This window comes from Bufo gargarizans, chromosome 4, assembly GCF_014858855.1.
Source record: "Bufo gargarizans isolate SCDJY-AF-19 chromosome 4, ASM1485885v1, whole genome shotgun sequence".
Classification (NCBI taxonomy): Eukaryota; Metazoa; Chordata; class Amphibia; order Anura; family Bufonidae; genus Bufo; species Bufo gargarizans.
In genome coordinates this window covers 381,102,117-381,125,171 of record NC_058083.1, presented here as the reverse complement: position 1 = coordinate 381,125,171, position 23,055 = coordinate 381,102,117, and the positions used below count along the sequence as shown (strand labels likewise).

At 43.7% G+C, this 23,055-nt stretch overlaps 1 long non-coding RNA gene across 2 annotated transcripts in view; it reads left to right on the top strand.

Annotated features, from left to right (window-relative positions):
- The window catches only part of LOC122934722, a 42,503-nt gene extending 23,278 nt beyond the window's left edge, over nt 1-19,225 (top strand). Inside the window, exon 4 of one of the 2 annotated variants that reach the window (XR_006388676.1) lies at nt 18,300-19,225. This is a non-coding gene — a long non-coding RNA (uncharacterized LOC122934722). Of the gene's footprint in view, nt 1-15,177; nt 15,219-18,299 lie in introns of those variants that run through there. The other variant, XR_006388677.1, reaches the window with a different exon arrangement.
- The last annotated feature ends 3,830 nt before the right edge of the window (nt 19,226-23,055 follow it).

Below are 23,055 nucleotides of genomic sequence, written 5' to 3'. Positions count from 1 at the left end.
TGATACATTGTGCAGATGAAAAAATATATATACACACAAATCACTGCAGAAAATGCACCAAAATGATACGCAACTGACAATACTAGCCAATTCCTCAAGCCGATGTTAAAAGCTGAGAACTTTGCCAATATCTTCCAGTCAGGTACATAACGGAGCCCCTCATGCACCACGTCACGGAGTCTCAGCACGCATGGGGTCCTACCACTAAACAATGCTAGAAATTACCTCACAGCCAGGCTCTCACATGCCTCCATAGTGATATCACCAATGCACTGTGAGGTAGAATAAAGCTGTGAGCCGCACCCACAACAGACCATGTGACACAGAAGCTACCAGGTGCAAAAGAATGTTACCAACAAAATGAAGGACAAAAACTCACTGAGAAAAGTGGCCTAAACAGGTGGAAATGCTCCAAACCCAGACACTGTAGCGTGTCTATAACTGGGGGAGCAATTCCTCCGCATGTGGTCCGCAGACAACGGCGATTCCCCAGCAAAAAATGCGTACAATGGAGGATGCCGGGGCGGACCGCATGCGCCACATGAACATCTTACACAAAGTGATACATTGTGCAGATGAAAAAATATATATACACACACACAAATCGAATGCGGAGGAATTGCTCACCCGGTTATAGACACGCTACAGTGTCTGGGTTTGGAGCATTTCCACCCGTTTAGGCCACTTTTCTCAGTGAGTTTTTGTCCTTATGTGTATGGAATGTGCCACTTCATTTTGTTGGTAACATTCTTTTGCACCTGGTAGCTTCTGTGTCACATGGTCTGTTGTGGGTGTGGCCAGGGTCGTCTTTACCAAGGGGCAAAAGGGGCAGGTGCCCTGGGCCAAGTTGCTCCTGGGGGGCCCAAGGCAGCTGCCTCTTGAGCCCTGCTAGCTACTGCCCCAGGTGTCAGGCTGTCGGCTACACAGGCATCATGATCGTACTGTGTTAATGATCTAGGACCTTAATGAGTTGTGATCTAGGACCTTAATGACATCATTACCATGTGACCAGTAACCTAGCAATTACTGGTCACATGGCTATGAGGTCATCACAGGTCCTACAGAATGTTGCAGAAGTTAACTGCGGAGCTTTTTTGTGTAAAGATTACATCAGAAAAAGATGACAGGGGCTGTTATGTTAATATACTGTAAACTACTGTATAGTGGGTGCTGTATACTGTGTGGTGGGCTGTATATTGTGTGGTGGGCTGTATATTGTGTGGTGGGCTGTATATTGTGTAATGGACTGTATATTGTGTGGTGGGCTGTATATTGTGTGGTGGGCTGTATATTGTGTGGTGGGCTGTATACTGTGGGGGGTGGGCTGTATACTGTGGTGGGGCCTGTATACTGTGTGGTGGGCTGTATACTGTGGGGGGCCTGTATAGTGAGGGGTGCCTGTATAGTGTGGGGGGGCTATACTGCTGTACTGTATACTGTGGGGGTCTGTATACTGTGGGTGCGGTATAGTGTGGAGTGCTATACTGCTGTACTGTATAGTGTGGGGGGCTGTATCGTGTATAGTTTGGGGTGCTGTATACAGTGAGGTGTTGTATACCGTGAGGTGCTGTATACTGTGGGCTGCTATACTGCTCTACTATATACTGTGGGGCACTGTATAGTGTGTGGTGCTTTATACTATAGGGTGCTATACTGCATACTGTGGGGTGCTGGGGTGCACTGTAACACTCGGGTGAGCTGAGCCCTGGTCTCCTTCCTGCAGAGCGGTGCCCACTTCCAGCCGGAAGCCCAGCTGCCCAGAACACTGATCCTGAGCCGCTGGAGTCTTCAGAACTGGAAGTATTTACAGTCATTCACTGGACTCTACCAGATGTGTGGATTTTTTGTGTGTGTGTTGTGGTGGAGGGTGTGATTGCCTGCTAAGGTGTGGGAAGGCGGGATCCAGGGGGCCCAAGTAAATTTTTGCCCAGGGTCCAATCAATATTAAAGACGGCCCTGGGTGCGGCTCACAGCTTTATTCTACCTCACAGTGCATTGGTGATATCACTATGGAGGCATGTGAGAGCCTGGCTGTGAGGTAATTTCTAGCATTGTTCAGACCCTGTTCACACACCACAGGCGGTTTAGTGGTAGGACCCCATGCGTGCTGAGACACCGTGACCTGGTGCATGAGGGGCTGCGATATGTTCCTGACTGGAAGATATTGGCAAAGTTCTCAGCTTTTAACATCGGCTTGAGGAATTGGCTAGTATTGTCAGTTGCCTATCATTTTGGTGCATTTTCTGCAGTGATTTGAATGTGTCGTAGTAGAATATTAAATAGAAGAAAATAATTCTGGCAGCATCAGAGGAGGGTACTCCACATATAAAGTTAAAATGTGAAAAACTCTCTCTCACTGTATATATTTTATTTTCCCCCATCTATATATATTTAATTTTTTGCCCCTTGTATATATTTAATTTTTTGCCCCCTGTGTGTATATATATCATGTTGCACACTGTATATATTCCATTTTTGCCCCCTCTCTTACTGTATATATTCAATTTTTGCCCCCTCTGTATATATTCCATTTTGCCCTCTCAGTATATACAGTTAGGTCCATATATATTTGGACACTGACACAAATTTAGTTTTTATTACCTGTTTTCTAAAACATATTCAAGTTATAGTTATAAAATGGACATGGACACAAAGTCCAGACTTTTAGCTTTCATTTGAAGGCATCCACATTAAAGGAGTTTCAGCTCCTTTACATGTGGCACCATGTTTTTAAGGGGACCAAAAGTAATTGGACAATTGACTCAAAGGCTATTTCATGGGAAGGCATTGCCAATTCCTTCATTATTTCATTCTCAAGCACATAAAAGGCCTGGAGTTGATTTGAGGTATGGTACTTGCATTTTGAACATTTTGCTGAGAAGAAAACATGCGGTCAAAGGGACTCCCTGATACGCCTATATCCTGGAGAGTGTTGTTCACTTGATTGGCTGTTGCAAAGGGGTTTCTCTTTACCATGGTAATTATTCTGCGATCATCTACCACTGTTGTCTTCCATGGGTGTCCAGGTGTTTTTGCATTGTTAAGGTCACCATTGCTTTCTTTCTCAGGATGTACCAAACTGTAGATTTTGCCACTCCTAATAATGTAGCAATTTCTCGGATGTGTTTTTTCTGTTTTTGCAGATGAAGGATGGCTTGTTTCTGGATGATCGCAGAATAATTACCATGGTGAAGAGAAATACCTTCGCAACAGCCAACCAAGTGAACGACACTCTCCAGCATATACGTGTATCAATATCCAAATCTACCATAAAGAGAAGACTGCATGAAAGCAAATACAGAGGGTTCACTGCACGATGCAAGCCACTAATAAGCCTCAAGAATAAGAAGGCTAGATTGGACTTTGCTAAAAAAAAATAACATCTTCAAAAAACCAGCACACTTCTGGGAAAACATTCTTTGGACAGATGAAACCAAGATCAACCTCTACCAGAATGATGGAAAGAAAAAAGTATGGTGAAGGCATGGTACAGCTCACGATCCAAAGTATACCACATCATCTGTAACACACGGCAGAGGCAGTGTGATGGCTTGGGCATGCATGGCTGCCAGTGGCACTGGGTCCTGTATGAATTCTGTGGTTTAGCCAAATGCAGCCAAACTGATTGGCGTTTCATAATACAGATGGGCAATGACCCAAAACATAAAGCCAAAGCAACCCAGGAGTTTATTAAAGCAAAGAAGTGGAATATTCTTGAATGGCCAAGTCAGTCACCTGATCTGAACCCAATAGAGCATTTGACTTGTTGAAGACTAAACTTCATACAGAAAGGCCCACATGCAAACAGCAACTGAAAACCGCTGCAGTAAAGGCCTGGGAGAGCATTAAAAAGGAGGAAACACAGCGTCTGGTGATGTCCATGAGTTCAAGACTTCAGGCAGTAATTGCTAACAAAAGCTTTTCAACCAAGTATTAGAAATTAACATTTTATTTACAATTATTTAATTTGTCCAATTACTTTTGAGCCCCTGAAGTAAAGGGATTGAGTTTAAAAATGCTTTAGTTCCTCACATTTTTATGCAATGCTTTTGTTCAACCCACTGAATTTAAGCTAAAAGTCTGAACTTCAACTACATCTGAATGGTTTCGCTCAAAATCCATTGTGGTAATGTACAGAACAAAAATCTGAAATATTTTGTCTCTGTCCAAATATATATGGACCTAACTGTATCCATTTTGCTACCTCTGTATATATTCAATTTTACCCCCACTGTATATATACCATTTTGCCGCCTCAGTATATATATATATACAGTACAGACCAAAAGTTTGGACACACCTTCTCATTCAAAGAGTTATTTTTTATTTTCATGACTATGAAAATTGTAGATTCACACTGAAGGCATCAAAATTATGAATTAACACATGTGGAATTATATACATAACAAAAAAGTGTGAAACAACTAAACATATGTCATATTCTAGGTTCTTCAAAGTAGCCACCTTTTGCTTTGATTACTGCTTTACACACTCTTGGCATTCTCTTGATGAGCTTCAAGAGGTAGTCACCTGAAATGGTCTTTCAACAGTCTTGAAGGAGTTCCCAGAGATGCTTAGCACTTGTTGGCCCTTTAGCCTTCACTCTGCAGTCCAGCTCACCCCAAACCATCTCGATTGGGTTCAGGTCCGGTGACTGTGGAGGCCAGGTCATCTGGCACAGCACCCCAATCACTCTCCTTCATGGTCAAATAGCCCTTACACAGTTGAAAAATAAATGATGGTCCAACTAAACGCAAACCGGATGGAATAGCATGCCGCTGAAAGATGCTGTGGTAGCCATGCTGGTTCAGTATGCCTTCAATGAAGGCCTGATTCACACAGTCTCCTCTTAACAGTTGTTCTAGAGATGTGTCTGCTGCTAGAACTCTGTGTGGCATTGACCTGGTCTCTAATCTGAGCTGCTGTTAACCTGCGATTTCTGAAGCTGGTGACTCGGATGAACTTATCCTTCGCAGCAGAGGTGACTCTTGGTCTTCCTTTCCTGGGGCGGTCCGCATGTGAGCCAGTTTCTTTGTAGCGCTTGATGGTTTTTGTGACTGCACTTGGGTACACTTTCAAAGTTTTCCCCATTTTTCGGACTGACTGACCTTCATTTCTTAAAGTAATGATGGCCACTCGTTTTTCTTTACTTAGCTGCTTTTTTATTGCCATAATACAAATTCTAACAGTCTATTCAGTAGGACTATCAGCTGTGTATCCACCTGACTTCTCCACAACGCAACTGATGGTCCCAACCCCATTTATAAGGCAAGAAATCCCACTTTTTAAACCTGACAGGGCACACCTGTGAAGTGAAAACCATTTCAGGTGACTACCTCTTGAAGCTCATCAAGAGAATGCCAATAGTGTGCAAAGCAGTAATCAAAGCAAAAGGTGGCTACTTTGAAGAACCTAGAATATGACATGTTTCATAATTTTTTTGTTATGTATATAATTCCACATGTGTTAATTCATAGTTTTGATGCCTTCAGTATGAATCTACAATTTTCATAGTCATGAAAATAAAGAAAACTCTTTGAATGGGAAGGTGTGTCCAAACTTTTGGTCTGTACTGTATATTCCATTTTGCCCCCTCTTTATATATATTCCATTTTGCCCGCTCTTTATATATATTCCATTTTGCCCCCTCTGTATATTATACACTCACCTAAAGAATTATTAGTAACACCTGTTCTATTTCTCATTAATGCAATTATCTAGTCAACCAATCACATGGCAGTTGCTTCAATGCATGTAGGGTTGTGGTCCTGGTCAAGACAATCTCCTGAACTCCAAAGTGAATGTCAGAATGGGAAAGAAAGGTGATTTAAGCAATCTTGAGCGTGGCATGGTTGTTGGTGCCAGACGGGCCGGTCTGAGTATTTCTCAATCTGCTCAGTTACTGGGATTTTCACGCACAACCATTTCTTGGGTTTACAAAGAATGGTGTGAAAAGGGAAAAACATCCAGTATGCGGCAGTCGTGTGGGCGAAAATGCCTTGTTGATGCTAGAGGTCAGAGGAGAATGGGCTGACTGATTCAAGCTGATAGAAGAGCAACATTGACTGAAATAACCACTCGTTACAACCGAGTTATGCAGCAAAGCATTTGTGAAGCCACAACACGCACAACCTTGAGGCGGATGGGCTACAACAGCAGAAGACCCCACCGGGTACCACTCATCTCCACTACAAATAGGAAAAAGATGCTACAATTTGCACAAGATCACCAAAATTGGACTGTTGAAGACTGGAAAAATGTTGCCTGGTCTGATGAGTCTCGATTTCTGTTGAGACATTCAAATGGTAGAGTCCGAATTTGGCGTAAACAGAACGAGAACATGTATCAATCATGCCTTGTTACCACTGTGCAGACTGGTGATGGTGGTGTAATGGTGTGGGGAATGTTTTCTGGGCACACTTTAGGCCCCTTAGTGCTAATTGGCCATCATTTAAATGCCACGGGCTACCTGAGCAGTTCTGAAGGCAAAAGGGGGTCCAACACCGTATTAGTATGGTGTTCCTAATAATTCTTTAGGAGAGTGTATATCTATTTAGTTCTCTGTGTATACATTCAATTTTTTTGCCCATTGTATATATTTCATTTATTACTCCCTCTGTATATATTTCATTTTTTGCTCCCTCTGTATATATTTAATTTTTTGCCCCCTGTGTAAATATTTCATTCTTTGCCCCCTCTGTATATATTTCATTCCCCCTGTATATATTTCATGTATTGCCCCCTCTGTATATATTTCATGTATTGCCCCCTCTGTATATATTTCATGTATTGCCCCCTCTGTATATATTTCATGTATTGCCCCCTCTGTATATATTTCATGTATTGCCCCCTCTGTATATATTTCATGTATTGCCCCCTCTGTATATATTTCATGTATTGCCCCCTCTGTATATATTTCATGTATTGCCCCCATATATTTAATGATTTTGCCCCCGGGGCCGGGCCCCTCAGTATGAAGGATTTGCTGTGCCCCACCCTCATATGGCCAACAGGACACGACAGTGAGCTGTTGACCATTAAGTTTATCAAGTGCAGGGGGCGTGCCACTGTGCCGCACTGCCAGGTGCCCCCCTGTGAGTATGAAGCCGGCGGTGACCGTGTGCATATTACACATACCCAAAAAAACTTACCTTACTCTGCTCTACCCCGGACTTCAGTTGACACTCACGCAATCCCTTTCACATCCGGCGTGCGCCACATCATCCCGTCAACCCACGTTATCCCGCAAAACCCAGCGCTGAGGTCACGGGTCTCGCAGGATCATTATAGCAAGAAAGTGTCTGGTGCGGCGCAGTGCTGGAGGGGGTGGTAAAGGTTAGGTAACACTACGCAGTGCTGCGCCGTCGGGCAGGCACAGAGGCCCCAACTGGCCATTAAAAGCAGACTTGCGGCACAGTCATGGTCGCAACCTCTGCAACCGCGATCGTTATGCCACTGTCCAGGGCAGGCATTCTCAAACTGCGGCCCTCCAGCTGTTGCAAAACTACAACTCCCAGCATGCCCGAACAGCCTACAGCAGGGCATTGTGGGAGTTGTAGTTTTACAACAGCTGGAGGGCCGCAGTTTGAGGATGCCTGGTCTAGGGGGTCCCCAAAAAAGATAACATTTTTCTTTTTCATCAGCATAATGAAAGAAAATGTCAAAATGGACACTTCAATTCCCCAAATCGTCGCTTCACTGCCCCAATTTTTTTTTTATAAAAAGTGATCAAAATGTCATACAATCTCCAAAGTGGTATCAATAACTACAGATTCTCCTGCACAAAATGAGCTCCCAAACAGCTCTATAGACATAATAAAAAAAAAAAAAAAGTTATGTAAGTTCAGAATATGGCGATGAATAGAAAAAAAAATCTTTTTTTTCCATTTTTTTTTTTTTTTTCAGTATTGAAACACTATATCAGTGATGGTGAACGTTTTAGAGACCAAGTGCCCAAACCACAACCCAAAATCCACGTATTTATCGCAAACACAGCAATTTAATATGAATATCAATATAGTATACCCTCCATGTACTTTACCATGTAGCTATAATAGCCTACCTAAATTCAGTGCACTGCCTGTGCTGTTCATAGTGCGCCCTGCGCTGATGAATGGCAGAGAAAGTCTAAGGCATATTGGTACATCATAGACTTTTTCCAGGGAGCGGGTGTCACGGCTGGCGGTGGGGGAAACCCCCAGCCGTGCGGTGCCAGGAGATGGTAGGGTTACCCCTTGGCCGGGACCACAGAGTTAGGGAGCAGGTCACCTCCTATTGCGTCCCTAACGCTGACCCTGTCTCCTATCTGTATGAGCCGACCTTGGTGGTAGGAGGACTCATACGCCGGAACCTTAAAGTCCCTACGAGCCCTCAAGTCGGCCCTGTACTAGGGGACAGAGTGAGACGACCTGCTCCTCCTAGGCACGGGGGAGCAGGAGTCTCAACGGCCAAGCAACACAGGGGAATACAATAACAGACTTATGGCAGTGACAGGCAAATGGGACCAACACATCACTCACCTGCCACAGACAACAAACCCTGGATCCCATGTGCAGGTGCTGCAGTTCAGACACCAACGAACACAGCACACACCAGACATCCCACAGGAACCCAGGACCACAAGCTGCACTAACATAAAACCCCATACACACCTAAATAACACCGTGAAACATAGAATATACTGACAAAGGTTTTTGACCAGAAGGATGGTCCCCACCAGGCAGATGGCGGAGACAGGAGGCTGCTCCAGCCAGCATGGCTGAGAGCAACCTACTGAACCCAGCCAGGGACTGAGGCTTTATAGGCCAAGAGGCCACACCCAATGGTCAGAACACACCCAGTGACATCACACACACACTGGGAAGGAAATTAACCCTTCCAGCACCACAGAAGGGAAACTCACATAAAGGGGAAAGCACACAACCTCACTCACCTGTCTCCGACGGCAACGGCATGCGTGGCAACCGTGTCCTCCAGAACAGCCAACAGGCCGAGACACTTCCACAGCATGCAACCATCACCAGACGTTGCCGCGGACAACCGCAGGTGAAGGGAGGAGTCCAGGTGCATACTAAACATCACCTCGTGCACAACAAACAAACAAGGAAGTGCACAATATCACACGTTGCCAAGGGCAACCGCACACATGCCTATTGTCCGCGGCAACCGCACCTGAGGCAAACAACTAAGTGCCCCCAGCTGCGGTTGACAACACCAAGCCGCGGGCAACCGCATGCGGCTCCCAAGGAGTCACGACCATGACCAAGGGTCGTGACAGCGGGTGCCCACAGAGAAAGCTCTGAGTGCCACCTCTGGCCAGTGGCGGATCCGGGGGGGGGGGGCAATTGCCCCCCCCCCTTCCCGAGCATGGTGGCGGCTGGGCACAGGGAGATGAGCGCTTCCATTGTGGAAGCGCTCATTTCCAGTCATCTGTATCGCCGTCCTCAGGACAGCGATACAGATGTCTATGCTGCGGCAGAGGAGGGAGAGGCGTGTCCCTTCCTCTGATGGGCTGCCGGCCTAGTGCCTACAGCCTATCAGAGGCCGATGCAGGCGGCGCGATGATGTCATTGCGCCGCCTGAGCCATACAGAGCGGGACACAGGCCGGAAGAGGCCTGCATCGCATCGCTGACATGGAGGTAAGTATGTGTTTTTTTTTTGTTTAAAAACAAAATATATACAATCCTTTACTGGCGGGGGGGGCTGTTATTACTGGCACAGGGGGGCTGTTATTACTGGCACGGGGGGGCTGTTATTATTGGCACAGGGGGGGCTGTTATTACTGGCACGGGGGGCTGTTATTAATACTGGCACATTGGGGGCTGTTATTAATACTGGCACATTGGGGGGCTGTTATTAATACTGGCACATGGGGGGGCTGTTATTAATACTGGCACATGGGGGCTGTTATTAACCTCTACAGGACCGCCGCACGCAGGGATGCATCTTTGCTGCGGCCCTGTAATTCCACCTGGACGCGCCGGCGCGTCATCTTGTGAGACGCGAGATTTCGGTCAGAGCCGGCCCGCGCATGCGCATTGAGGGCCGGCAACAGTTAAAGAAGTATTTCGTCACCGGCCTGCCAGCCAATGATCGTCGATCACAAGCCAAAAACGAATCACAAGCCATATAACACCTTATATTTATAAATATAAGGTGTTAAATGGCTGATGTGCTCCTCTGCTGGTTCTTTTCGTCGGATGGTTCCAGCAGAGGAGCATAGTTCACAGTGAGTACACCAAATAGCACACTTAGCCCCCAGATCCCATCACCCCCCATCACCCCAATTAACCCCTTGAGCGCCCCTGTCAATCACCTAGTGAAAGGGAAAAAAGTGTAAACTGTCACTTTTTTTTTCCACTAGTATTGACGGTTAGGTTTAGGATAGTTTAGGCTCCTTTGTTAGGCAGTTAGCGTCGGTTAGCGCCCAGCCCACAGCACCGCAGTCACTGATTCGCTGATTAGCGTATCACTAATCAGCATTTGTACTTTTATAGTATCTGTAAATGATCAGAACTGATCACAGTCAGATCTATAATAGTATTAGTGTCACCTTAGCTCGCCCTCCACCCAAAACGCAGTGTTTGCCCGTTCAGGCCTGATCGGTCGCCCAAACGTGCGTTCACCCACGCCCGCCCGCCCCGCCGCAGTGACAAAAAAAATAATTTTTTTTGGATCACTGCACAATCACTTTACAAGCGTTGCAGCGAGAAAAAAAAATCAGTTTTGATATTTTTTTATCAATCACAGCGGCCTCCGGGACTTTGCTAGCCTCCCATTTGTAAGACAGGCTTGCTTTTTTTCTTGGGTAGTCTCAGAGAATTCCCCCTAAATTTAGTAGTTCAAATGGCAAATAAGGGGTATTCTTCTGAAGAGGAACCCTCATTTGACGAATTCAGCGGGTCAGAATACGAACCTGTAGAAAGCAGTGGCAGTCTGACCCAAAGTTCGGACGAGGAGGTTGAGGTCCCTGATACCACCAGGAGTACCCGGCCCCGTGTTGCTACACCACAGGTTGCACAGGATCCGCTTCAAGGGCAGCAGAGTGGGGCTGGCCCTGTCGGATTACGTGGTGAGGCATACACCAGCAGCGCAGCCCATCCTGGACCTAGTACCAGCACTGCCGTACAACACGGTGAAGTGGCGAGCACCAGCACGTGCATTAGTTCCCCCGTCGCAGCCACCGCACAGACAGGCCCGTAGACCCCCTAGAGTGCCTGAGGTGCTGGCAAACCCTGATTGGCAGCCCCCAACTTCAGCCCCACCAGTAGTTCCCCCTTTCACCGCCCAGTCTGGAGTTCGGGTTGAGACAGCTCAGATCGGTTCGGCACTGTTTTTTTTTTAGCTGTTCTTGATTGCGGAGCTGTTGGACTTAGTTGTGGCAGAAACAAATCGATATGCCACTCAATTTATAGCCGCCAACCCGGGAAGCTTTTAAGCCCAGTCTTTCCGGTAGAAAGCCATCCAAGTTTCCGAAATGAAAACTTTTCTGGGCCTTTTCCTCAAAATGGGCCTAACAAAAAAGGACCCGATTTAAGACCATCCTGCGTTTCCTGCACTTTAGTGACAACAGCACCTCTCATCCCAGAGGCCACCCAGCTTTTGACCGGCTCCACAAAATTCGGCCCCTCATAGACCACTTTAACACCAAATTTGCTGATTTGTATACCCCTGAGCAAAACATCTGCGTAGACGAGTTCCTTTATACATTTTACCGGGCGCCTTGGCTTCAAACAATACATCCCAAGCAAACGCGCCCGGTATGGGGTCAAATTGTATAAGCTCTGTGAAAGGGCCACAGGCTATACCCACAAATTTAGGATCTATGAGGGTAAAGATCAGACTCTGGAGACAGTCGGTTGCCCTGACTACCTGGGGAGCAGTGGGAAGACAGTCTGGGACTTGGTGTCACCCTTATTTGGCAAGGGGTACCATCTTTATGTGGACAATTTTTACACAAGTGTGCCCCTCTTCAGGCATTTGTTCCTAGAACAGATTGGCTGCTGTGGCACCGCGCGACCTAGTCGCTGGGGCTTCCCCCAATGGCTTGTTACCAACTGTCTTGCAAGGGGGGGAGAGGGCTGCCTTGTGTAACCAAGAACTGCTCGCGGTGAAATGGAGAGACAAGCGTGACGTTTACATGCTCTCGTCCATTCACGCAGACACGACAATCCAAATTGAATGAGCAACTAGTGTCATTGAAAAGCCCCTCTGTGTCCACGACTATAATTCGCTCATGGGAGGGGTGGACTTCAATGACCAGATGTTGGCTCCCTATTTACTTTCCCGCAGAACCAGACGCTGGTATAAGAAGGTGTCTGTATATTTGATTCAATTGGCTGTATATAATAGTTTTGTTCTCTACAGTAAGGCTGGGAGAACAAGATCCTTCCTCAATTTCAGGAAGAGATCATCGAGAACCTCCTGTATCCAGGAGGTTCCGTGGCCCCAACCACCAGTGCAGTGAGCCGTCTACATGAGCGACATTTCCCCAGTGTCGTTGCCGGTACCTCAAACCGACCGCCACCCCGAAAAAAAGTCATGTCTGTAGCAGGAGTGGAATAAGGCGTGACACCCGCTATTTCTGTCCTGACTGCCCTGACCACCCTGCCCTATGCTTAGGGGAGTGTTTCCGGAAGTACCACACACAGGTACACTTAGCATAGGGATTGCATCTCACAGGACAGACACACAGGGCTATTAGGGCCCATTCACACAGAGCTGCTGCAAACCCCTCCTTTCACCTGGGACAAAGTGCATAATGTACTTCACCACATCTCTGGGCGATTTGTGCTTTGCACATTGTCCCATGGGGAAGGAGAGGTTTGTCCTATAAAAGGTAAAAAAAAGCAAAACAAAAAAAAAAATCACCGGTAAGCAAAAAAGTTAATGTTCTGTTTCCAAAGTTCATAAAAGTTAATGTTCTGTTCAAATGTTATTATAAAGTTCATGTTAATAAATGTATTGCATTGCGGCCTGTTTTTTGTTTTTTTTACCTTCTAGGTCAGTGGTTCTCAACCTTTCTAAAGCCGTGACCCCTTAATACAGTTCCTCATGTTGTGGTGACCCCCAACCATTACATTTTTTTTCCTTGCTACGTCATAACTAATTTTGCTACACGATCCATTGTCATGGGATGGTTTGTTATCTAAATGAAAATAATTTATGACAATAGCTGATGAACAATAATTCAAGTGTTGCCCTGTCTTACATCCAATGCCTTTAACACAGCAGCTGCTTTCTACAATACCTGCTCTCTGCAGATGTGTGACCAGTCTGCATAAATACAATGGCGCCAACTCCAGTGTCAGACTGGAACTCCGTGGCCCACCTGGAGAATTGGGTCTGATGACCCACCAAAAACACGCACAGACACCAATACACCAAATGTTAATTCAAATACACAAGTATTCATTCATAACCACAGAACTTTAGCATAAATACCAAATATTTGTAAACCAAATAAATAACTTTAAAATAAATAATAAACAACAAATACCCCCAAAAATACCCCTGTGGTGCGCACAGTACCCCTCAAATAAATAACTCAGTGGTGCTCACAGTACCCCCAAAATAAATAAATCAGAAGTGCTTAGGGTCCCCCAAATAAATAAATCAGCGGGGCTTCAGGTCTCCCCCAAATAAATAAATCAGCGGTGCTCAGGGTACCCCCAAATAAAAAAATCGGTGATACCACATACCACATGTGTGACACTTTTTTGCAGCCTAGGTGGGCAAAGAGGCACAAATTCTAAAGAGCACCTTTAGGATTTCACAGGGCATTTTTTTACACATTTGGATTTCAAACTACTTCTCATGCATTAGGGCCCCTAAAATGCCAAGGCAGTATAAATACCCCACAAGTGACCCCATTTTGGAAAGAAGACACCCAAGGTATTTCATGATGGGCATAGTGAGTTCATGGAAGTTTTCATATTTTGTCACAGGTTAGTGGAATATGAGACATTGTAAGAAAAAAATAAAATAAAAATCATATGGGCATTGTAGAACCTCAGGAAACATGACAGGTGCTCAGAAAGTCAGAGCTGCTTCAAAATGCGGAAATTCACATTTTTGTACCATAGTTTGTAAACGCTATAACTTTTACCCAAACATTTTTTTTTTATCAAAGACATGTAGAACAATAAATTTTGAGAAAAATTTATATAGAAATTTAGTTTTTTTTTTAAAAAATTACAACTGAAAGTGAAAATTCGTTACATTTCGATTAATAACAAAAAAAGGAAAAATGTCAGCAGCAATGAAATACCTCCAAATGAAAGTTCTATTAGTGAGAAGAAAAGGAGGTAACATTAATTTGGGTGGTAAGTTGTATGACCAAGCAATAAACGGTGAAAGTAGTGTAGTGCAGAATTGTAAAAAGTGGTCTGGTCATTAAGGGTGTTTAAGCTAGGGGAACTGAGGTGGTTAATACTGGCACATGGGGGCTGTTATTAATACTGGCACAAGGGGGGATTGTTATTAATACTGGCACATGGGGGGCTGTTATTAATACTAGCACATGGGGTGGCTGTTATTAATACTGGGACATGGGGGGGCTTTTATTAATACTGGCACATGGGGGTGCTGTTATTAATACTGGCACATGGGGGGCTGTTAATACTGGCACATGATTGGGGGCACTATAGGGGCATCTACTGAGGCCACAAAGAAGGGGTGTTTTATATGGGGGGCTCTGTACAGTACAATTTTATACTGGGACACATTATGGTGGGTACTATGGGGAAGGGGGAGAGGAGTACTATGGGGTCATCTACGGGGGGCACTAAGAATGGGTATTTTATACTTGCAAATTATGGGGGACCCTGAGGGCATCTACTGGAGCATTTTATACTGGTACATTATGGGGGGCACTAGGAGTAAGGAAGGTGTGGAGCACTATGGGGGCATTTACTAGGGGCACTATATAGGGGTATTTTATACTGGCACATTATGGGGGCACTATGGGGACATTAGCTCAACTGGGAGCATTACAAGGGGGTAATTTTTGCACTGTCACATTATAAGGAGAATTATTTCTACTGGGGGGGGGGCATTATGGTGGGCTTTAATACTCCCCCATGGTATGAGCTCCCTAGTAGCAGCACCAGCCTCTCCCTGCTCTGCTATTCCTCTGCCCCTTCTCCAAATCTTTATTATGAAATCTTTCTCATTAGGATAAAACACATCAGCTCCGCCGAGCCCCGGCCAAAGTGTTAAAGTGGTGTCCGAGATCCCCAAGGGCCAAGTCAAGTAATTGTAAGTTTTCATGTGAAATATGTTTGTTATACACATATAGCCTACACTGTGTAGTCTGTTCTATAAGCACCATTGTTTTGTGGCGGCGGACAGAAAATAATCTGAAAGTGCCCCGCCCGAGACCAGACTCTAGATCTGCCATTGCCTCTGCACTATATAAAGCAGGGGTGTACAACCTTTTTTGATCTGGGGGCCGCATTGTCACATCACACTATTTCAAGTGGCCGCAAAAAAAAAAAAAAAAAAAAGGGCTTGTTTGCATCAGCCTATTACACAGGCTAAAGCAAAGTTACTGGGGAGGAATGATCACTACCACAGTCATTCCTCTCTCATTCACTTCTATCGATTATCGGTAGCACATTCCTGATTACACGGTGAATGTGCTGACAATAATTGTACATCTTTCATCCTGATAAAATGTGCAAATCAGCCGACAAACGAGTGATTCCTTGTTTATCGGCTGATCAGCAGCACAATTTTACCGGGCAGATATCAGGAATGATCGCTCCTATGAACACTTGTTCCCAGTAATTGTCCTTAATATTGTGCCGTGTAAGGCTACTTTCACATTTGCGTTCGGGGCTCCGCTTGTGAGTTCCGTTTAAAGGCTCTCACAAGCGGCCCCGAACGGATCCGTCCAGCCCTAATGCATTCTGAGTGGATGCGGATCCGCTCAGAATGCATCAGTCTGGCACCGTTTGGGCTCCGCTCCGCTCAGCAGGCGGACAGCGTTCGGGTGTCCGCCTGGCCGTGCGGAGGCAAATGGATCCGTCCAGACTTACAATGGAAGTCAATGGGGACGGATCCGTTTGAATTTGACACTATATGGCTCAATTTTCAAACTGATCCGTCCCCCATTGACTTTCAATGTAAAGTCAAAACGGATCCGTTTGCATTACCATGAAAAAAAAAAAAAACAGATACCAGACGGAACCGCACCTAAACGCAAGTGTGAAAGTAGCCTAAAAGGGGCTTAGAAATTTCCTGCAGCATGGGCCTGAAATAGAAGATTCCTACTTTCATGCTCCCTGCCGCTCCCGCTGTCTCCATATTCTGTTTCTGGCACTGTTTACATCCGGTTGGATATGAGCATAGTCACTTGTACCTCTCCAGCCAATGACTGGCTTCAGTGGTGATGTGGCCACAAGCAGAGTGTTACTGCTGAAGCCAGTCATTTGCTGGAGAGGTGCTCCGGGACTGGAAGATGGAGACAGTGAGAGCAGCACGGAGCAGGAAAGTAGGAATCTTCTGTTTCAAGGACCATGCTGCAGGAACTTGTTAAAAATCACTTATTGATTAACTATGGGAGATTCAGCCTGCACAACCCCTAGCAGGTGCAGATTGCTATGGCGAAATACAGATACAAACGCAAAAACACAAAATGCAATCGCACACTGCAACTAGCACTCTGCCCTGCCTCTATGCTGGATGTTGAATAAGGCATTGGTGTACATTTTGGCCAAAGCGTAATAAGCCACTCACCACGTCAAGGTCGCCTCAATGAATGGTCCCTAACACTAGTTCCTACCTGTTATGGGCCATGACAGCCACATAAAGTCCAGGGAGCGCAGGCACAGCATGCACGCCAAGCACAATCTACTTTTAACCCCGTCCGGTGCCATTACAGCTTTCATCGGATCCAGGGATGCAAGTACCAACATGCATGCTGAGCCCACTATATACTTCTCCTGGAGCCTAATGGCTTCTGATTTGGCTTATTGATTAACCCTTTAATGACCAGGCCTTATTGACCAGTCACTTTTTTTTGTGATTTAGCACACATGGTTCAAACACTTGAAACACTTTTTTATTTTTTGGACGACCAAAATAACTTTTGCAGCTTTTTATTACATAACACATGGCTTTTTATATATATATATATATATATATATTTTTTTTTTTTTTTTTTTGTTTAATTAGTAGGAAACTGAATAAAAATGACTACAAATTTGTACAAGCTATAGCTCATTACTAGTGTTGAGCGAACTTGTGTTTTAAGTTCGGCGTCTAAAGTTCGAGTTCAGGTTATCGAAGTATCCCGTTATGGATTCTAAATTCCGTTATGGTCCATGGTAGCGGAATCCATAACGGGATACTTAGATAACCCGAACTTTAGACGCTGAACTTAAAACACAAGTTCGCTCAACACTACTCATTACTTAAATATGCAAATTATTATAATTAGTTCCCTATATGTGTTGGATCGTTTTATCATACAATATGTATAGTGTCACATGAATAGGGTGATAATTGTAATGGTTTTGGTTGGTGTGGGTATGTATTTTACTATTTTTTCCTTTTTTTTTTTTTTTGTTATATATTTATTTTATATTTATATATATTTCCGCTACAAAAAGACCTTTGGGGGACACTGACTTTTTTATTTTGCACATTTTCCTTTTTTTTTTTCATTTTATTTATTTAGTATTTTTTTATTTTATCATCAATTTATTATTTATTTTTGAAATATATGTTTGAGACATAATATGACAATAAACAATATTATTCTGCACTTTTTCCTTTTTATAGTTTTCTTTTACTTGTATTTTATTTATTTATTTATTTTGCATCTTTTTGCTAAAATTTTTACTTTTATTTGTTACACGTGAGGGATATTGAAAAAGCCAATGACGAAGAAGATCTAGCCAATTTAAAAACCATACCCAAACATTTCAAGATCTTCCACAGTGGAAATCCAAGTGGATTCAAATTCAGAGGCATCGACTTGATCCACCTAGGGACAAGAGGAGGAAATAAGGGCAAAAAATTAGCCCAACTTGAAAGTAAATGGATTTTCAGACTAAATACCTTGACACCTGTAGGGTTAAATTAAAATATAGGGTTTAGCTCTTTCCTGTAAAATGCTGTGTCTTTGCATCAATTTTATGGGGATAATAAACGTAATTTTAATGTCTATAAATTAGTTCAGGAAATATAGGAAAAGAAAATATATATATATTTATCAGTAATTTAAATAAATAGTCTTATATTGTTGGGATCGGTTGTTGACTTATTTTCTGTTCATATATGATAATTATAGGTCTTTCCTTCATCCAGGAGTCGATGGTGGAGAAATATTTGTCACCTTTAGGAATGACTGCTTCTAGGGGAGGCCTCCAATATTTGAACTTTCACGTCTTATTAGAAAATCATTGGGATTGTGAATGGACTAATTGGGAAAGAATATTCTGTGGTATTAATTGACTATTGTCATTCACTCTGTTTTATGTTTACACATGAAATAGGCATCTAGTATGTTTTTATAGTAATTTATGCTTCATTTTGTACATATTTTGCACTTCAATAATGTGATGTAGTATGTCAGTAATGTCATTACTCACTGTAAAGTTATTTATTCTCATTGTTCTGCACTGTTATTAATCACTTTTTTGAATTCAGGTATATGTTGTGATATAATATTAATTAATTTTTAATATAGATGTATATTTTGTGAGGTAGGCATCCATCAATTTCATCTAAATATGCCCCAACATTCAAGAATGATTATTCTATATTTTATAATGATCATTATTTAATATGATTTTTATATCTAGCCAAGTCCAGCCTGTCCCCTAGTCTATAAAGGTTAGACATATTTTAATCACGTTAAATAACAATTCCCATACCTCATAGCTAAAATTTGGCTTGTTTTTTCTGTACTCTCCATTTGCCCCTGGAGTCACAAATGAAGGTCCGCATTGCAGTTGATAAGATCGGCACGGTGCGCATGACGATCCGCCAGTCAGCAGGCTTCCCTCTGTCGCCAAGGAGATCCGGCGTCGGTGACGTCAGTCAGTGCCGTGCGCGACACGTTACTGCCCTTGCCAGCGTCTGACTCGGGAGATGGGCGGAAGTGAACACTATGTGGCCGGTTCTGATGAGTCATGCGTCCACTTTGCTCGTCATCATTTTTAGTAGTTATTAGATACATCCACTATAATTGCTTAATTATTATCATTAGTATTATTAAATGTTATACAGGTGGAATCATGTTTACATTGTGATTGTTTAATAAAGATTATATAATTTTAAAATTTATGGGACGTTTTGTACTCATTCAGTGAAGTGATTATCTATATATTTGCCACTTAATTTGTCCCCAAAAGGTCCATAAAAGACCTTTGGGGACACAGACTTTTTCCACTGTAACGGAGCATCCAAAGGAGCCTCAATTACAGGGGAAAACAGCCTGCTGGAGGATCACCAGACATGAAGGAAAGTAAAAAAACAAATCTAACACAGGGTTGCCATGCAAATGATAGGAAAAAACGGACGCGGAAGACAATCTTGTGTGCCTCCGTGTTTTTTAGCGGTCCCATTGACTTGAATGGGTCCGCAAACCATTTTCCGCGAAAATAATAGGACAGGTTATATTTTTTGGACGGACTGGAACCACGGATCACGGATGCGGATGACAAACGGTGCATTAGCCGAGTTTTCAACGGACCCATTGAAAGTCAATGGGTTCGCAGTAAATCACGAAATACGGCACAACGGACACGGAATAAAACAACGGTCGTGTGCATGAGGCCTAAAATGAATAGGGACGTGTGCTGTCCGTGGAAAACACGTACAGCACACATCCGTGGAACGTGTGAATGAGGCTTGAATGTGGTATTCTTGTAATAGTACTGACCAATGAAATTGTACTATTAGAAAGTACAACAATCCCTCATTTGGCTATGTGAATGGAGAAGTAAAAAAAAAAGTTATGGCTCCAGGAAAAATGCAAAAACTAAAAATCACAAGGGCCTGAAGAGGTTAATGTCTATCGATACTGTGATTTCCACCATTGCATGACTTTTCCTTCTTGGTGTTGCAATTTTAATGTTGAGGAGTGTATGTAGTGAAAAACATGATGTGAGCATAGCCTTATATGTAAACTCCATTCAATGATGGTAGTATGTGCAACTTTATTAATTCACAGCAACTGGAGCAATGTGAGTGTTTTCTCAAGATAATACTGACCTCTAGTGGTCTGATATATAGTGTGCAGGAGAACGCTGCAGAATGGAAGGAGTCTAGCAATTAATCACAGATAATTAATGCATCTCTGTGACAAGGATTTCAAAGATTTCATTCATAAATGCCCATGTTAATAACTTCAAATTACAGATATAATTGGAAAAATTTGGTTATCTGTGTCAGACATGAATACTTCTGGCGCCTGCAATGACGCCATGTGTAGAGGGTAAAGTTCTCATACTGCACCTGCATCTCAATGTCACTTTCCATAGTTTTCCCATGGCATAAAACCATTACAGTACCAGAAACACAACATTGCTGGGTCGCAATACTGTAGGCGGAGTTTCAGAATTACCAGTTTAAAACCGGGCCATTTAAGGGGTGATCAGGCGCATTCCTGACCAAGCGCATTTTCCATATTTTATTTGAATGAGACATCATCATGCCTTTTTTTTCCATTCAGTTATGTAAATAACTTTTTTCAGCAATACATTGCTTTATTTTTATGTAATTTTTATTTTAGCATTTTTTTTTTAATATATATATATATATATATATATATATATATATATCCAGGAAAATGTAAAAAAAAAATGTGAAAAATTAGTCTGTGTTTAAGATTTTTATATTCTCTTTTGTTTGCACAACTAAAATAATTTTTTGAATTATGTTTATTTTCCATAACAGCCGTTTTAATATATGACTATGGTCACTGGGGACAGGAATAGAAGCTTTAGTACGGCGTTTGGTAAAATTTTTTATTATTTTCTTATATATGTTATAGTGTGTATTTTTATAAAAAAATAAAAAATATTTGACACTTGAGGACCACCAACTGTTCAATAGCCTCACCCCGTAGTTGGTTTACCCGATACAACATATCCTGATGAACCACAAAACGGGGAAACACTGACTGCCCCAGGTTGTTGTGGTTCACCATCTACTATTAACACATTTTCCCAGGCGCAGGATAGGGTTGGGTCCCGAAGTTGGGCGGCACCAAAATTATCCTCAGAGATGTTGAGGTCTGCCAATTCAGGACCCGGCGGAAATTCCTTCACGTCTCCCACCATCACACTTAGCGGGGTTGTCTCCCCCTCTTCCACCGAAGTGGCGGTCACCCCTACTGCTGGCCCTTCGGTCCCAGGTTCTCAGGGTTCTGGTCTCCCCCCTGAGCCGGGTCACTCTGCTAGGGTTACGCCTGTCTCATGGGTATCAGTCACTCTCATAGCAGGCCACAGTGCCTGAAAGCCCGGGAAGTCTCTCCCTATTATAAGTTTGTAGTGTAAATTTGGGGCAACTGCCTTCACCCCCAGTCTTGCCCAAATCTCACCCTTTACTTTTTGGTAGTCAGCCGCTTGATCGTCCAGCAAGTCAAAATACAACCACTGTGAATCGGATGCCAAGAATGGAGCGATGACCTCAGCCCACTGGTCATGGGGTAGCTTTTCCCCGATGGCCACTTTCTAGTACATCGCCAGGTAGGTTTCGATGTCGTCTGCGGGGGTCATCTTAGGAATCGCGGCACAGACTGCTTTCAGGACATCGTGGACGCTCAGGGTTGCTCCTGCTGTCTGCAAAGCCATCACGTGTTGTAGCAGCAACTGGTTAGTCTCCTGCTGCTTATTAGCCTCGTGTTGCTGCAGGTTTGTCTCTCGCTGCTTCAAATTAGCCTCCATGAGGGCCTTCACAACAGCCTCCATTTTGTCGATGGGGCACTGGTTGTAATACACGTTCACGCCAGCCTCACTGCTCTTGCCGCAGTACAGAGGCAGAACACAAGTTCTTAACTCAAAACGTCAGTGTTTATTCACACTTGAGGCAATTGCACAAAACAGCACATAACTTTGCAGTCTTGGTGTTAATTCACACACAATGGAAAGTTCATATAACACAAGTCACCTTGCTGGCAGTTCTGCAGGCTCCAAAAGTGGCCTGTTTCCCCAGCCTGCAGCTATCAGCCCTCCAGCACGGCACAAAAGCCTCAGATCCCAAAAACAGAGACATCTCTGCTGAGCCCAGCTGCCTATTTAAGGACAGCCAGGTGCTGCCAAAACCCGGACCAGCACTTAAACTCTGGTCCGGTATTTTACCTCACCTGGCTCGAAACCAGCCCAGCCATATGCTGGGAGGAAAATACCTGCTTTGCCAGACACAACCCCCCACTATGTCACACCTTTTAGGAAATTTAAGCAGTTAATGGCGAAACAAACGTAAGTGGAGTGCTTCCTTGATCACCTGCTCACAAGTGTATGAGCTTTGAGAACTTTGAACAAGTGATCGCGATTCCTCTCACCACGTGGGACGCCAACAGTCAGCCGCAGCAACCGACACTTTGATCCGGATAGCTGGATTGTCTACATGTAACTCAGAGAGGTGGAGGTAACGAGCAGCAATATCACGTGGGATGCCGCGACTGATACACCACTGTCCACCAACAGTGAGTACATGAACTTTATTAATGATGGATAGCTTATCAAAGGAAGAATACCAGTGATTTGAATGTGAATTGTGGACTCAATATATATGACTCTAAGAGCCATTAAGCTACTTGTTAAACTGTCACCAAGGAATGGCGATATTTATATAAAAAAAAGGACCGCCTGGACATACAGTATAGAGTGCAAATAACACAGTTACAAATACAGATGACTTACAACATGTACTGTGGGACAAAACTGTATTTTGTGTGATATGTTCAGTGGCTATGTTGCATATGCTCATCTGATGCTATTATTATAGCTGTTTTCCACGAGTGCAATCTATACTTACGGCAGCTATTCACATTGAACATTGATTGAGAAACATCCAGTGATTTATGTCAATTTATT